A 17379-nucleotide genomic window follows, 5' to 3' on the forward strand; every position below is an offset into this window, starting at 1 on the left:
AATTCCGGGGAGAGTGGCGATAAGCTCTGACGCCAAGTTCAATCAAATCTCCGATGTGCTCCATCGGGTTCATATCTGGCGAGTTGGGGGGGCCCGCACATCAATTGGAACTTGCCACTGTGTTCCTCCAACCACTCCATCACACTCCTGGCCTGTGATATGGCGCATTATCTTGTTGAAAAATGCCACTGCCGCCGGGAAACACGATCGTCAGGAAGGGGTGTACGTGGTCTGCAACCAGTGTATGATACTCCCAGCTTGTCTCCGTCACGTAGTACGGGTGTCAAGGAGCCGTTCTCCCGGAGGACGACGAATTTAGTGCCCTCCCATCGGCATGATGATGAAGGTATCGGGATTCATCAGACCATGCAACGCTCTGTCACTGTGCCAAATTGCACTGCCGATTGTCGCGCACCCATTTCTGACGTAGTTGTCGACGCCGTGATGGCACATGCATGGGTCCTCGGCTGCGGAGACCCATCGTAAGGAGTGCTGGGTGCACTGTGTGTTCTCACTCACTTGTATTCCACACAGCATTAATGTCTGTTGTTATTTCCGCCACAGTTCGCCGCCTGTCCTGTTTTACCAGTCTGCCCAGCCTACGGCGTCGGACATACGTAATGAGGGGTAGCCGCCAAACCCTATGACGTCTGGACGTGGTTTCACCTCGATTGAAGCATTCCTCGAACAGCCGATCAATCGTGCAGTTTCCGAAATGCTCGAACCGAGCTTCCGGGCCATCACAATCTGCCTTCAGAGACCCCTCGCCTTCTCCATTCTACACGTGGACAGCACCCTTACTGGTACTACATGCACCGTGAATGTGTCTGGTTAACAGTCATTCCTCATCAGGTGACGCCTCTTTCGCCTGGATGGGTTTATATCGATAGCAGGTCGGTGGTCATAATGGTCTGGCTGATGAGTGTATATCCATTATACATAATGGGTTACGAGTGCAGGTTGTAGAAACATGGTTGTCGAAATTTGGTAATTTTGGTCTGGCCGTGAGTCGTATTCGGTTAGCTAAATGGTAAGGCGATCGCTCGCGATAACCGGGAAATCGGGGTTAGAGTCCCGGCCCGTCACAATTTTCATTGAAGTCATTCCATTCTACAGTTGATGGTAGAATGGTCATGCATTAAAGTCAGAAGGAACATAGCATCTTAATTCGAAATATCACAAGCACTGCTATATCGTATCGTTTTTACAAGTTGATTCTCATATTGTAGAGAATTTCCACAAACAGAACCGGAGAATTAGTACATTTGATTACAGTTAAGTCACTAAACGTAATCGTTTCTGAAGGTGCAGTTGATAATGAAACGCTGCTCAGTTTTTGGTGATGACAGTGGTACTGCGTGTGCCAGTTTTCGAAATAACTATGTGAAGTTACTCTTTTTTTATTTTTAAGGTAATGCTAATAACATGTCTGAATCTATATATACACTCTGCAAACCACTGTGAAGTGCATGGCAGAGGCTACTTCCCATTGTACCACGTATTAGGGTTTCTTCCATTTCCATTCGCGTATGGTGGGCGGGAAGAATAAAACTTCATACAAATTGATATTGATTTTTTCCTTGAGATGACAATAGTATTCAAATGCTATTCATCATTATTAAATAATTATTTTTTCTTTTCATATTGTACGTCATGGAAAATTTCAATTGCTGCCGTCAAAATTAGTGCTGGTGTTTATCATTATGTCAATCTCTATTTTTCACTCACCATTCATAGAAAGAATAACATACACTCACTTTTTCCGAAGCCTGGATACCATCTGATACTAATCCATATAAACATTGTTTGGTGACCTATTATTACACACAAATATTTTTTATAATGCCTTTGGTTTCGGCACATAGCCGTTTATGACACACACACACACACACACACACACACACACACACACACATCATCATCATCATCATCTTCTGCGCGTTGCCGTTAATTTCATTTATTTCACGAAGCTCTGACAACTCTGCGGTCGATATTTCATTACACACGCTACTGTGAATTTTTTAACCACTTTTCACCTTCTTCATAAATATGGCGATCCTTGGTATTGTGATTCCAGCGTGATTAACGCATGGGTGCCATCATCGCACAACCTTGGATGCCATTTTTTTTCCTTGACTGGTACTCTGATTTTAACTTGGTCGTCAGGGCCTCGTCTTTTCCCGTGCTTCTATGTATTGGTCAGTACATTTACATTACATATAACAAATAAATATATTTAGACATACGTTCGAAAAAAAACACCCTAAATGACTAGAGATAGGACGTCCACATTTATAGGACGTGTACATTACTTTGTTCTGCAGAAATGATTAACATTTGAAACATTTCAACATCGATATCGAGGCGCAACACCACGTACCGGTAAAATATGCCCGCGACTCTCTCGTTGTCGCTATCAATCGAAGATAATGTAACAGCGTGACTTGAGCAGAGGTGCAGGATGCCTCACAGACGTATGCGCGAACTCTACCGTCAAATCAGGTAGTTTGAAAGAGGGCGCATTATTGGTATGCGAGAATGTCGTGCATCCATCCGGAAAATTGATGCTAGTGTTGACGAATGTGTAGAATCATTCTGTAGACCGGGGGAGCGGCATCACAGTGACAGCATTCGCATTATGCATACAGCACCAACTCAAAGCCTTATGGTGCGGGGTGCTATTCGGTACAACCATAAATCACAGTTGGTGCGTGTCAAGGGCATTGTGACCAGCGTGATCTACGTTAATGACATCCTGCGAGCGATAGCCATACTCTTTCAGCACAACACTCCAGACGCCATTTTGCAGCAAGATAGTGCACGACCACATGTTGCTGCACGAACATGTGCTTTCTTGATGTCATAGGACGTCACCCTTTTGCCCTGGCCCGCCAGATCACCAGACTTTTCGCCAATCCAAAATGTATGGAGTGTGGTGAAACAACTGGTGCAGCACTGTAACCCAGTGCCAACCACCGTGGATGAATTTTGGAACCCGGTGAATGCAGCATGGATGGCTATACCACTTCGCGCCTTATGCTCGTCGATGCCATCAAGCGTTGAACAAGTTATCAGGACCCGTGGCTGACCCTGTGCCTACTAGGCAACAGGACACATGCTGAACCGAGGTGCCTGAAATGCTACTCATTTATGCAGAATATACTAATGTACATTTCCTGTGAATATGAACGTTCTGTCTCTAGTCGTTCGAGGTGTTGTTTTTTTCCGTACGTGAGTGTATTTTAGATAATGTATTCGAAGTATATATTACATTTGCCATAGCGCCTATAAATCTTACTGATTTTCCTTGTCCAAATGGCATATAAATTATGTTAAAATTCCCAAATTAATTAGGTCATTCACTATCTTTATACATTTAAATGATGATGTTTAGTTAAACGATTTTCTAAGGAGATCACCTCATCACATTATAGTGTTATTATGTACATGCGCTGTTTACAAACATTTCATACTGTTACGCACTCATGTTTACATCACCGTGACATCCCTGTTTTCGTCAGCACTCGAACAGCTGGTTGGCGCATTCCAAAAGGCAATTAGCCGCGAGGCACACACCTGTCCACCGCCCTTTAAACGCCTCGCTAGTCCTGATACTCCGTCCTATTCATTTTTAATAAGGTGGCCATTGAGAACAGGCAGATGCAGTATTTCCAAACAGTAAACGAGAACATGCATTCATAATTGTTATTCATAAATGTTATTCATAATTTGTTGGCTTAGATCCTGTTACGTAACCGTATACTCTCACATCTACGTAATATTCCATTCTTAAACAACTCTTTATATTTGTCCACAGATGTGTTCTCTTCCAGTACATGGTATTAGTGTCGTCATAGCCAAGCCGTTTTCTGTTAGTTACGGCCACATCTTTTAATATCGGCTACCACGTTATATAATCATTTTAGTGACAGGGACATAGATTTGACACTTCTGTCTCATTTTGTTGAGGTACTCTACTTACTACACACAGGCCTTCAAAAATCTCGTAACATTTCGTCATCTTGTGATAGTTTCTCGTCGTCTTCCAAAAAGCCCGTTTCATTTGAAAATAAATTTTGGTACTTAAGAAGCAAATACTTTAACTCTCCTTTTACATCTTTTTTTGATTACTTTAATTTTCTTTATTTTCAACCCTTATTTCATTGTTTGATACTTCTGCAGCAATATTTTTTGATCACTCTTTCCTTGTGTTCCTATAATTTCATTGCTGTAGGCTTCGCATTGAAAAACATGGCGTATTACTTTCAAGTAGCATCGATTGTATGCTTCTTTGTGAGCGCTCAGAATATTTGCAAAGTTGTTCTTAATCATTGTATTATTTACCATCTCTGTCATACTGCGCCTTTCAAACTCTACAACAGACGAATTGCTTACTAAGAGATGTAATAAAACTGGTATACATAGATACACTCGAGCAGTACTCACGAATAAGTCGCACTACCGTCCTATATGGGGTCTCCTTTACCGATGAATCCCACTTTGCTAAAATTCTCCCAATAAACCGAAGTCCTTCCGCTGTCAAAACCTGCACTACATCTCGTTGTTCTTCTTTCCCGGCCTCCATAGTTTCAGTCGGTCGCACTCGTGACGCGTTGATCTTGCGTCGAGCACGTCTCAAAGACAAATGGCACGACGGTGAACGTTCCCGCTGATCGTTCCTAATTCCCAATAGAAGGCACTTTTATACACACAACTACTTGCGTTACCAGTGCTGCACACGATGTGGAGATACGAACTCCGTCGGTCGGGTTGCGGACGCGGCCGGCGTCGGGCTGAGCGGGAAGAACTCGAACGCGACTCTCAGCGAAGGGCTACGCTGGGGCGAAGGAAGATACGATTGAGGGACAACTGGTTGAGATCGGCGCGTGGCCCGGAGCGTTTCCCGATGCGTCCTCTCATCGCCCGAGCGGCGTCCTTTATAACGGACAGACGGAGGAATATTGCTATGATGAACAGTCGGCAAGTGACCGGCTGAGGAAGGATCGGTCCCCGGGATGGCAGCGCCAACTGCAGCGATTCTCACGCCTCTTCGGGAGATGCGGTAGACAGCAAACGCGGTGTGCTTACGTCGTGGTAGTGCTGCTTATCCTGCATCTCCCGCGGTGGGGACGTATACGCGCGGTGACATCGTTTTCGTACGGTTTTCTGGCACCGCGCGCCGCGGAATTTGCATCCCTACCAGACGTCATGGACGTCGAAGACCCCCATCGCGCCGTAAGCTGTGGCAGCGCGCGCCTCCTGGCCCGCATTTAGTGAGAGGGCGCCGCAGTGGAACACGTGGTTCCAGCGGCCAATAGCGGCGCCCCCGGTAGAGTATTTAAGCGCCTCCCTCTCGCTCAGCCAGCCATCCACGTCCGAGCAGATGGAGGCACTTCCACCGACCGGCAGATTCGAACGGGAGTGCCGCAGGGGTCGGTCCTCGGCCCCCTGCTGTATTCCCTGTACACCGCCGACGCCCCGCGGGTGGCACGCTTGGAGTTGGCCCTTTATGCCGGCGACACGGCGTTGTTCACCCGCAGCATGAACGCGGCCGAGATGCGCCGTCGCCTCCAGCTCGGACGCGACGTCCTGGGCGCATGGTCCACGAAATGGCGCTTAAAGTTCAACGCTGCTAAGAGTCAGGCTGTAATCTTCAGCAGAAAGAGACTGCCACCGGACCTACCGCCGGTCACGATCGTGGGGGGCCCCATCCCATGGTTGCGGACCGGCAAATACCTCGGGGTGACGTTGGACAGGCACCTGACGTGGCTGCCACACGTCCGAGACTTCAGAGGGCGGGCAGTGGGGCGCTTTCGTGCGCTTGACCCACTGCTCAACCCTTCATCGCCACTTCCTCCACGCCACGGCCTCACCATGTATCTGTCCCTTGTCCGGCCGGTACTGGAATACGCGGCCGTGGTGTGGGGCAACGCGGCAGCGAAGCACATTGCGACGCTCCAACGCGTGCAAAATAGGGCGCTGCGACTTGCGCTCCACAAGCCGCCTCGCTACCCGACGAGGCTGCTCCATGAGGAAGCTGGCATCGCCTTCCTGCGGGATCGCTTCCGACAAATCGCCAGTGTGTTCTACAGCAATGCAGAACAGTCTGGCAGCCGCCTGATTCGTGGTCTGGGCCGCCAGGTCCACCACAGGCCAACGACTCGTTGGCCAGACCTACTGCGAGAGTAATCATTTCTTGCAGCCCGATGTCGAAACAAAGGGTGTCACTATGAACGACGCCCAGTGAGGTCCCACTGCACCCCAACGAGATCACCGAAGGAACAGCAGCTCCGCTGCTTAAACTGCCCCCACACCTGGCATATGTAGTCAGAGTTTTAGTGCGAGTCAGCCAGCCAGTCTAACCTTGCGTACGTCTCTGGATACATCGCCTCGCCTTAGACAGCTTATTTACTTTCTTGTTCTGTGTGCGAGTGGAGGTGGTTGTTAGGTTTTCTTGCGAGTCTGTTGTTTCGATCTTGTTGTTGTTGTTCGTTCTGTTCTTCGTTGGTCGTGTCCGTCCTCTCCCGAGGTGGTGGTGTTCGCGGCCGCTCCGCGGGTCCCGCCGCGTTTTCCGTCAGTTCAACTCCGCGACCGTTGCGGTCGCCATTACAACAAATTTCTTGTTCTTTGCAGTAATTTTTGAAACTCGGAATGACTCCTCAGTTGCTGCTTTATTCTTGTCTAATGGTTTTAAAAAAGTTGATTGTTGAGCATTAAGTTCGGATTTTAACTGCCTTACCTCTCTTTCCTTACAGTAGAATCCAGTGGGAAATTCTTTTCAATGCATGAGTGTGCGGTCTTGAAGTAACGTTCGACGTTCCCTTTCTTCCCAATTGATACACTTGCATGGCGCAGAAAAAAAAACTTTCCTGTGTAAGGAAGTAACCTGTTTGCCATTCCAAATTAAAATGATAAGTTTTTTGCTTTAACACACCATCATTAGAACAAACCTAGCCTAGTATCAATGCAGAAAATGGAATTATCCAAGTTGGCAAATGTCTGACATACGAAAAACATGACGTGCACAACCTACGGCAATTACAACTACTATGAAGCCGACAATGTAGTATTCTTGACTGACAACCTCCCCCCGCCCCCCGCCCCCCCCCCCCCCCCCCCCACCAGGGGGCTCGCCACTCTTTGGCGGGTTCGTGCTTGGCTACCACGGGGACGCAGCCTTTCCAGCATTTTTTCACTTCCGTGCTGCATGTCTATCCTCTTGCTATTTTTTCCCCTCCCTTGGATAAAATGTCTGGGGTGTTACTGGGAATGTTATGCATTTTCTGTCGCTGACGTAAGAATAGTCTCGCGATTGTTTTTCGCTCGCTTTTCATTTCTTTGTTTCCCTGCTCCTCTCGTTCCTCCGCTTGGGTGTTTGAGGTTACTATTTTTCTTCTTCCTCACTGTGTACTCCTGAAGGCCGCCCCACGCGTCTGGCCCGTAACAGGAGCGGGGTAACGCATAAATCCCAGCCGCGGGTAGACAAGTAGAGTTCACACGTACTCCCTGTACAAGCCAGGCCCTGGGAGGAGTGATTGCCTGAGCTGCAACCTTCCCAAATTACCGATTGGTCCGTCTGTGAGGTGGGAACAGTCACCTAAGGCTGGTGCGCCCCCTTGTGATGGAGGCCCCCAGTTGGGAGGAGCGCACCATCGGAGACGCTGCCAATCACGGGGGATTTCCTCGCAATAAGTCAATCATCTTCACAGTCAACGTTTACGAAACGTAAACGTAATGAGGCTACTGATTTCAAGACCCTTCCCGCTGCACCACGGTTCCTCGTCTTCTCACGTACTGAAGACGTCAGTCCAGTCCTTCGCCACGGTAAATCCGTTTATTATTCAGAAAGGTGTTGACGCAATTGCCGACCCTGTGAAATACTGCTCTTGTTTATGAAATGGCACTTTGCTTTTGGAGACTACTTCTGATTGTCAACCACAACTGCTTGCCGCCTCGCTTCTCCACGGCTACCCTGTTAGTGTCGAGGCCCATAGAACTTCAAATTCTTCCCGTGGTGTCATTTACACTAAGCTGCTCGACGGTCTAACCGAGGCCGAAATCCAGTTTTACCTCTCTGATTAGGGTGTCACAGCCGTCCATCGTGTAACGAAAAAGGTAGATTCCTCCTTAGTGCCCGCCCGGACTCCTTTTATCACCTTTGATAGAGTGGTGCTTCCGTCCAAGGTCAAAGCAGGCTATGAAATTATCACAGTCCAGCCGTACATTCCGAACCCCTATGTGCTGCTACCAGTGTCATCGTTTCAACCACACTAGAACGTTTTGTTGATACCCCGCCAAATGTGTAACTTGTGGTAAGGATGCGCACGAAGGCGATTGTCCGCCTTGTTCTCCCCACTGTATCAACTGCAATGGCGGCCATGCCGCCGCCTCTCGGCATTGTCCCGTGTATCTTGATGAGCGGGCTGTCCAAGAGATCCGGGTAAAGGAAAAAACGTGCCTTACCCAGTCGCTCACAAGTTGGTGGCTAGTCGCAAACCCTGCGTTCTCCCGTCTGGCACCTATAGTTCTTTTCTTGTTAGCCCCCGCTTCATGAAGGACATGGCCATGCAGACATGCGACATCCAATTCAGCTCTCAGGTTGTGAAATCGCCCAGTCTACTGGTAGAATCCCCCCCGTCCAGCTGTGCAAGCCATCAAACTCTCGCATCAAGGGGCGAAGCCACAAGCTACACAACCGGTAGGCCAGGAAGGACAGGAGGATACTCCTGTGAAGACATCCTCCGACCTTCCAGCCAGACAATACCCAAGTCTTCCTCTAACCGGAAAGGCTCGAAGAAATCCACCAAAGGCAAACGGTCTTCTCCTTCGCCAACTTGAAGATCCTCTTCGACGATGTCACCACGTGATACCTTAACCCGGCCGGCCTCCATGTCGGCGGTGCGCACCACCAACAGTTTTTCAGTGTTGGACTCCACAGACCGACCGCACAAACAAGCCGATGCTTCTGTGGACTCCATGGAGAAGGATCCTCCTGCTTCGGTGCCGTCGTAAATAGAGATGGGTCGATCGCGAACTAACGGGTCCAAAGGAACGGTTCACCAAGGTGAACGGAAGGAACGAGGATCGAATTTTAAGCAACGGCCTTTCACAGTTCGCTTCGGTCGCGGCTTTCTGCTCATAGTTCGTGGGAACAAGAAACGGTCGGTCTCGTTCCCGCAACGGCACGTCGGCCGATCTCGTACCCGACGGTGTCGGTCTCCCTCGGGCGGACTCGTCCTTCTTAGCGTTGCCACTCGCCGCAGTTCCACTGCCCACTGCTCCTAGTTAGTTCAGTATCGAGTTGTTTTTCGTTTCGTTCGCTGCGCGCTCCCATTCTAGATCTGTTTAAAACCTTTTTTGAACTCTGGACTTTGGTTCTTGTCGTATTCAATTCAGCTTCCACGACAGGTAATTAAAATGTACTTTATAATTACGTAAATTACATAAAAATTACGTGGTATCTAATACATACATCTTTTCAGGTAACAAAAGGACATATCAGCTTACTTCACTATTTCGATAAATGGCAGAAGACATACTTACAAAAGGGCAAGGTTTTTTTGTTATTACACATGCAAAGGAAGTCGCCAGGGCACCTCATGAGTGGCCATTTTCCGTCTTTTTTTTATCCTAGGTAAAACAGCATATTCACTGTTATGGAAGGCAGACATACTTACAACCGACTGAAGCCGCGCTCTATAATCGAGTGTCTGGTGCCACATTTTGCGAAGAGAATACAATATTATTTGAGTGGTACAGGGTGGCGCACGAAAAATCGGACCCGAATACTAGACTGCTCATTGTCGCCCACCAATTGTCATCTATTGTTTCGAAGTGTGCATTAGCTTTTTTCTTTTTACTGCCAAATTATTACGTGTTTATCTATTCTGCTCGTAGCGGTCAACAAGTCTTGCGTAATTGGCGAGCAGTCTTTACTCGGGGCCGGTTTTCCGTGCGCCATCTTATATTATTTCACTGCGATCAGCCACATAACGCTACAGTTGGCAAAACGAGAGGTTCTGCAGGATCACGAACATTGCTTCAAGGGTGTGAGAATTCTGTAATGAATAGAAACTCTGTAGTAGAGAGGGGAAGCAAGTGCCCCCTCTTGGCGCCTTCCATCCTCATTCACATATGCTACTAATTTTCAGTTTTTCGTAAGAACCATTTATCACGGACATTGAACGATGAACGAGTAAAAACGAACGGTTCCCAAAATGAGCAATCACCAGTGAACTAGTTGCTAAGGATGAAGCAGTTTTCCAATCTCTAGTCGTAGCAACTCTTCAGTCTGTCACTCGATAGCCACCTAGATGACACCCCTAAACCTCTTCCTCATCATGACTCTCCTCCAATGGAACGTTCGCGGCCTTCGGTCCACAAAGAGGATTTACGGCTGCTTTTAGAATCGCAGCGTCTCCATGTACTCTGCCTTCAGTAAACGAAATTGCGCCCTCATGACCACTTTGAGCTTTCACGTTTCTTACCGGTTCGTTTTGACCTTCCCCCTGAGGTCGGCATTCCATCTCCAGGGGGCGTCACGCTGCTGATACGGGAGAACTTCATTGTCAACCCATCTCCTTGACTACCCATCTTGAAGCTGTTGCAGTTAGCCTTTCCCTTCCCCAGCTGACTTTTCCTTTCTGTGATTTTTATGTCCCTCCGTCATGCGATGTCACCAGCGCAGACTTCTTTCAGCTTATTGGGCAGCTACCTCCCCCATTTTTACTACTCGGTGACTTTAATGTGCATCATCCTCTTTGGGGTTCTCTCAGGACCTGCCAGAGAGGCGCCCTCTTGGTTGACCTTCTTAACCAACTTAACCTCTTCCACCTTAATAGTGGCGCCCCCACTTTCCTTTCTGACTCCTCGCACACCTATTCCCATTTGGACCTATCCTTTTGCACTACCCAGCTTGCCAATCGTCTTGAGTGGTCCATTCTGTCTGACACCTACTCGAGCGACCATTTCCCATATGCTCTACGCCTGGTAACTCCTACCCCCTCCACATGCATGCCCTAATGGCAGCTTACTAAGGCTGACTGGCAGCTTTACTCCTCCCTGGCGACCTTCGCAAAACAAGATTTCCCCAGTCGTGATGACCAGGTGGACTATCTCACAAACGTTATCCATACTGTTGCAGAACGTTCCATTCCTCGCATTCCCTCTTTACCTCGTCGTGTCCCAGTCCCTTGGTGGACTGAGGCATGCCGCGACGCAATTCGCGCATGGAGACGTGCTGTCCGCGTTTTTAACCGCCACCCTACGTTGGAAAACTGCATTCATTATAAAGAGATGCGTGCAAAGTGTCCCCGAGTTCTTCGGGATATCAAAAGACCTCGCTGGATTTCGTTCACTAGTTCTTTTAACAGTTCCACACCTTCCTCTGCCGTGTGGGCCAACCTCCGACTGCTCTCTGGGACCAAGATCCATTCCCCAATTTCCGGCCTGACAGTAGCAGACGATGCCATCGTGCACCCTGTTGCTATCTCCAACACCTTGGGCCGCCATTTTACGGACATTTCGAGCTCTTCCCACTATCACCCTGCCTTCCTCCATTGGAAACGGGCTGAGGAGGCTCAGGCGATACCCTTCTCTTCTCGGAATCGTGTGTGCTACAATGCCGCATTTACTGTGAGGGAGCTAGATCATGCTCTCAGTTCATCTCGATCCTCTGCCCCAGGGGCAGACGCCGTCAACATTCAGTTGTTGCAGCACCTTTCTGTTGCAGACAAGCACTTTCTGCTTAACACGTACAACCGCATCTGGCCAGAGGATACATTTCCCGGAAGTTGGCGTCAAGCCACCTTCATACCCATACCTAGACCCGGTAAGGACAAAAACCTCATCTCTCTTACCAGCTGTTTTTGCAAGGTCATGAAACGTATGTTTCCTGCCCGACTGGTATGGTGGCTCGAGTCTCAAAATCTGCTGACGAATGCACAGTGTGGATTTCGAACGAGGTATTCTGCAGTTGACCATCTCGTTACTTTGACCACCGATGTCATGAATGGTTTTCTGCGGAAATCCCAGACTATGGCCGATTTTTCGATTTGGAGAAGGCCTACAACTGCTGGAGATCTTTTATCCCTCGTGCTCTTTACACATGGGGTTTCCGTGGCCGCCTGTCCTGTTTCCTTAAGAAATTTTTAAAAGACCAAGTTTTCAAGTTGCGTGTGGGTTGTGCCTTGTCGGACACCTTTATCCAGGAAAACGCTGTGCCTCAGGGTTCCGTCCTAAGCGTCGTTCTCTTTGTTATCGCCATTAACCCTATAATGGCCTGTCTCCCGCCGGGCATCTCCAGCTCCCTTTTTGTTGACGATTTTGTCATATATTGCAGTTCTACACGGACCTGTCTCACTGAGCGGCATCTTCAGCGCTGTCTTGATCGTCCTCACTCATGGAGCATTGCCAATGGCTTTCGCTTTTCCACTGACAAAACCGTCTGTATGAACTTCTGGCGGCGTAAATGGTTTCTCCCACCATCTTTACATCTTGGCCCGTTGCCTTTCCGTTCGTTGACACTACGAAATTCCTGGGGCTCATGCTCAGACACTCTTGGTCCTCTCATGTGTATTAACCTGGCAGCCTGCTGCAAGCAGTTCCTCAGTGTCCCACTTGTCCTCAATAGTATTCCCTGGGATGCCGATCGAACCACCCTCCTCCTTTTGTACCGGTCCCTTGTCCGTCCGAAACTCGACTATGGGTGCTTTGTTCATGCAGACGCACCACCATCGTAGCGAAGGCCACTTAATTTTTAATTTTGGACTTCCGTTTCTGTATGGTCTGGTTTGTAGCCCTTTCTCCACGTGCCCGTTTTAGCTGTCTTCTCTTATGTCAACTGGGACTGACATAGTCTTTTTTTTAACTCCTGTCTGTCTTCGTGTTTTATAATTTTGACTTGGGCGCCTATGACCCCAGTTGTTTTTTGCGCCCTAAAGCAAAGCAAAACAAAACAAAATTGACAACGACATTTGCGCTGTAGAAACAGGCTGTTGTCGTTAGCACGGTCTAGGTTAGCCAACGTGAGCGTTACCACGATATACCGAAAATTTCCTGGAGAGCAGCTAGCAGCTCGCGATCTCCAGTTTGCCGATCACAGATTCATATCATGGATTACTTTTGATCGGATTAGTCACGTTTCTTCTGACATCAGGTAGAGAGTCGTGTCCGGATACGCCATCATCCAGCCGCACGGCTGCTCGAAATATCGTCTAGGAGCCGCCAGGTGATGCACCGTTAGGCTACGTGGGACATTCAGCTGGGTTTACATGAGGTCAATGCTAGTGACTGGTGTGGATTGCTTGTAAATTATTGCGGGCCACCTTCATCACTTCATGCTCGACGTCTTCCGGACGGCGATAGCATTTTCCACCAGGATAACTGTACGCGTCACAATACCACAATCGTACTACCGTGATTTATGAAGCATGATAGTGAACTATCGTTGATGTCCTAACTACCAAATTTGCCTGATCTGAACCCGGTGGAGCTCGCTCAGGTCACTGTCGGGCTCCAGCTCCGCGGCAACGAGCCACGAGACAGTAATTTACAGAAATTACATGACTGTGTGTAGACATCTGGTTTAGTGTGTCCATTCGTCGCATTTTTCCCGCGACAGTCCCGTTTATTTCCAAGATTCCAGTGTCTCGAATCTTGTTTAGGAGTCCTCTCCTGAGATCATCTAGTGTGTAAAAGACTGATGACTCCCCCCCCCCCCCCCCCACACACACACACACACACAGAGAGAGAGAGAGAGAGAGAGAGAGAGAGAGAGAGAGAGAGAGAGAGAGAGAGAGAGAGCGCGTCCAATATACATACATACCAGCCCCAAACAGGACTGATCAACATCCGTGCTTAACGTGTAGAGCTGCATGTCTGAGACAGGCATTGTTCTGGCTGCCTCCACACTCGTCTGCGATGATCGTCAGGTGTCATACAAATCCCGCAGCCATCGGTGAAGAGAACCTGACGCCACTGATATAGCTTGCATTCCGGGTGTTCCCATGCCCACCTCCTTCGTGCACCACCTAGCTGGTGAGTTTTTACTGTCGTTCCTAATAGACGCCTAGAGGCTACATTGATGGTGTGGGTCAACACAGCTCTCCTAGGTGGCTCCAAAAAGCCATAGTGGGTAGGTAGCGGTTTCAGCAGGCCGCCAGTGCGACACACGTCTTCAGTGTTATGTGCCTCACGACAGCGTTTCAATGTTCGAAAAACATCGCTGTAGTGTATGCCAATTCCGCGGACAACTTCCCGTGCTGACCACCCCTCTTACAGTAAAGTAAAAATGGGCTGACGCTCTAAGATTGAATAGTATACGCCGGCCGCTGTGGCCGAGCGGTTCTAGACGCTTCAGTCTGGAACCGCGCGACCGCTACGGTCTCAGGTTCGAATCCTGCCTCGGGCATGGATGTGTGTGATGTCCTTAGGTTAGTTCGGTTTAAGTAGTTCTATGTTCTAGGGGACTGATGACCACTGCATTTGAGTCCCATAGTGCTCAGAGCCATTTGAGCCATTTTTGAATAGTGTACACAAGCTGCGCAGCGCGCTCTTCTGAGCTGCACTGTGAATGCGTGTTTATTTGACCTCGATTACACAGTCGATTTACGTAATGACTTCATGTAGCCATAAAAAAAAGTTATCTTACAGGTTAGTACGCTGTCTAATTCTTGCAGCGGCATGTTTCAAACCAGCAGTAACTATAGTGCGAAGAGTCCACAATTGTTTTCAGAACCCGTTAATAGTACGTTAGAATTATGGCTGTTGGAAACATTTTCCTCCCATGCTTGGTCAAATGCTTTGTGCGTTGCACATACACCCGATATGATACAGCACACTGACAGGCGGCGCTCACAAACTGGGGAGGCAAAAGCTGATTACTCGCTAAGTTTTTGGTAAAACTGCAAATAAAAGGAAATTTGATGTCTGTGTAGTTGTACACTACCACAACATTCTTTAACAGTATACAGTGAAAATCTGTTACACAATTTTTCTCTGCCTCTGTAATACCGACAATGTCATCCTTGGAATTAAAAATAATCCTTCCATTAAATTATTTCCTGGAAATTTATCACGTCTTGCAATTTATAATTTTTGCTGCCATGTCCAGGCTCAAAACATTACTCCATTATTTCAACGCTAATTTTGAAAATTACTCGTGGCATTTTCTTAGTGTAAAGCAGTGCAGTCTCCTGTTCGGAAAAAGTATCTGTTTTGTCGCCAAAAAATATTAGTTTCATTTTTTTGTATTTTATGTGAGGAGAGTTATTCACCAGTAAATTTGATATCAGCGTCTTTGCATTTGGATGATTTTACATTCTAGTAAATCACGAACTCACATTCATAATTGGTTGATAACTACTACGCACAACTCATGTATTTTGATATAGTTAAAAATATCGTAGTACTAGCTACAGTGGCCGCTTGGCTTAAAGCACTATGATTATAGATTAAAAACTACTATAAGTTTGTTGTATTCCTCAGTGTTACCTTTAGCCAAAGTTTAACACAGCCTCAACAATTTTATTTTGTATATTGAATTGGAGTTGCCTCAGTGGAAGTGAAACTTGTAATAAAACTCTTAATATTTTGCAGTTACGTTGTTACATAGGCTGAAGATTATCTCTTGATCTCACATACAACAAAAAATTGGAAGGAATCATTCCAAGAAGTGTATGTAAGTTACATTATTTTCGTCAGTAAGAGGAAACACGCGTGTTTGAATCCACATGTATAGTTTTGGTATCGTCGTCCCCCCCCCCCCCCTTTATTTCGAAATTCATGACAAGGAAAACAAAAATTGTCTCTGAGACATGCGTACACATTCATTTGCAATGTATCCTCATCACCAAATAAAAAAGCATACATTTGTATAACGACAAAATCGTGTTTACTTTGGGGGGAGGCATGTTCATATCTCTCCTGTACAACGTCAGTTCGTGGTGGAACGTTCCCGTGAATGAATGGATGTTTGAATCCGTCGTGGCATACCTTCGATGAAAACATCAAGCCAGCCCCGGTCCAAATTGCCCCACTCTTCCATGGCGATCCTACATAAGTCACAAGAGTACATGGTCGTTGCACATCTCGTTTAAATCTATCCTAAATATGTTTGTTTGGGTTTATGTCCGGGGAACAAGCAGGCCTCTCCATGCTGGTGATATAGCACGCCGAAGGAACGTGTTCACGTGAACAACACGATCACCTTGCGAATTATCGTCGATAAAGATGGAATTGTCAGGAAAGTGCCGGCGATATGGTCACACTATTGTTTGCAGAATCTCGCCCCTGTATCGTTGAGCAGTGAGATTTCCCTCAGCAACCACGGAAGATAATTGGTTCCAATGGCTCTGAGCACTATGGGACTTACTATATGAGGTCATCAGTTCCCTAGAGCTTAGAACTAACCTAAGTACATCATACACATCCATGCCCGAGGCAGGATTCGAACCTGCGACCGTAGCAGTCGCGCGGTTCCGGACTGAAGCGCCTACAACCGCTCGGCCACAACGGCCGGCTAGATAATTGGTGACCTCTAGTAATGACACCCCGGAAGATCACTCCACCGCCTTGTTGCACATGCGGGGGACAGCGTTGGAGGCGTTCGATATTACCGGACTGTCCCCAAACACGTCTGCGAGCAATAGGGCACTACAGATCATGGTGTCGTCCGTAAACAACACACGACGCCAATCCTGGGGCGTCCATTGTGCGTGATTTCTTGCTCGTCCGTAATGGAGTGCATGGTGGTGTGGCGTACGACGTGGTGCTGTGAATGGGAGCCGAGATTCGTATCATGCAATCGTATCCTAATTGATTAATGCGATACATGACGTCCTGTCGCCTCTTCGAACGCCAAATCCAGTTCTGAGGCACTCAGTCCTCGGTGACTCAAAAGTCGTTGATATCGATCATCATATGCACCTGTAGAACTTGGAAGGCCTGTGCGGTGTGTCATGACTCCACCTGACAATTTGAACCGATTCCATGTCCACACGATGTCACCTTGGCTCCGGTGCACACGTCGAGCAACTTCCCAGGTTTACAAACCTTCTGCACGTAATATGATGACTTGTACCCAATAACCGGTTGCGATTGTCCATCGTTGCATGACGGATGTTCACTCTATTGTTCCCTATTGGTGCTTTACTTTCAGCTGAAATGCTGCAATATATTCGAATGCGGCGTTTTACCCATATGTAGCGCTCATGGTAACTGTTTGTAAGTTTAAAATCAACGTCGGGGGTGACCTTCCACTCGGTGCAGGGACAGTCGCAACGGCAACACACTTGCAGGACGCGCGCGCGCGCGCGTGTGTGTGTGTGTGTGTGTGTGTCTTTCTTTCTTTCTCAACGTTTTAATTTTCCTTACTCCTGT

The 17379-nt window shown here is 47.8% G+C and overlaps 1 protein-coding gene across 1 annotated transcript in view; it reads left to right on the forward strand.

Moving 5' to 3' along the window:
• The window catches only part of LOC126183371 (liprin-alpha-1), a 1187054-nt gene that overhangs the window by 213337 nt on the left and 956338 nt on the right, over window positions 1-17379 (forward strand). The window lies entirely within an intron of this gene.

Source organism: Schistocerca cancellata, chromosome 4 (genome assembly GCF_023864275.1).
Source record: "Schistocerca cancellata isolate TAMUIC-IGC-003103 chromosome 4, iqSchCanc2.1, whole genome shotgun sequence".
NCBI lineage: Eukaryota > Metazoa > Arthropoda > Insecta > Orthoptera > Acrididae > Schistocerca > Schistocerca cancellata.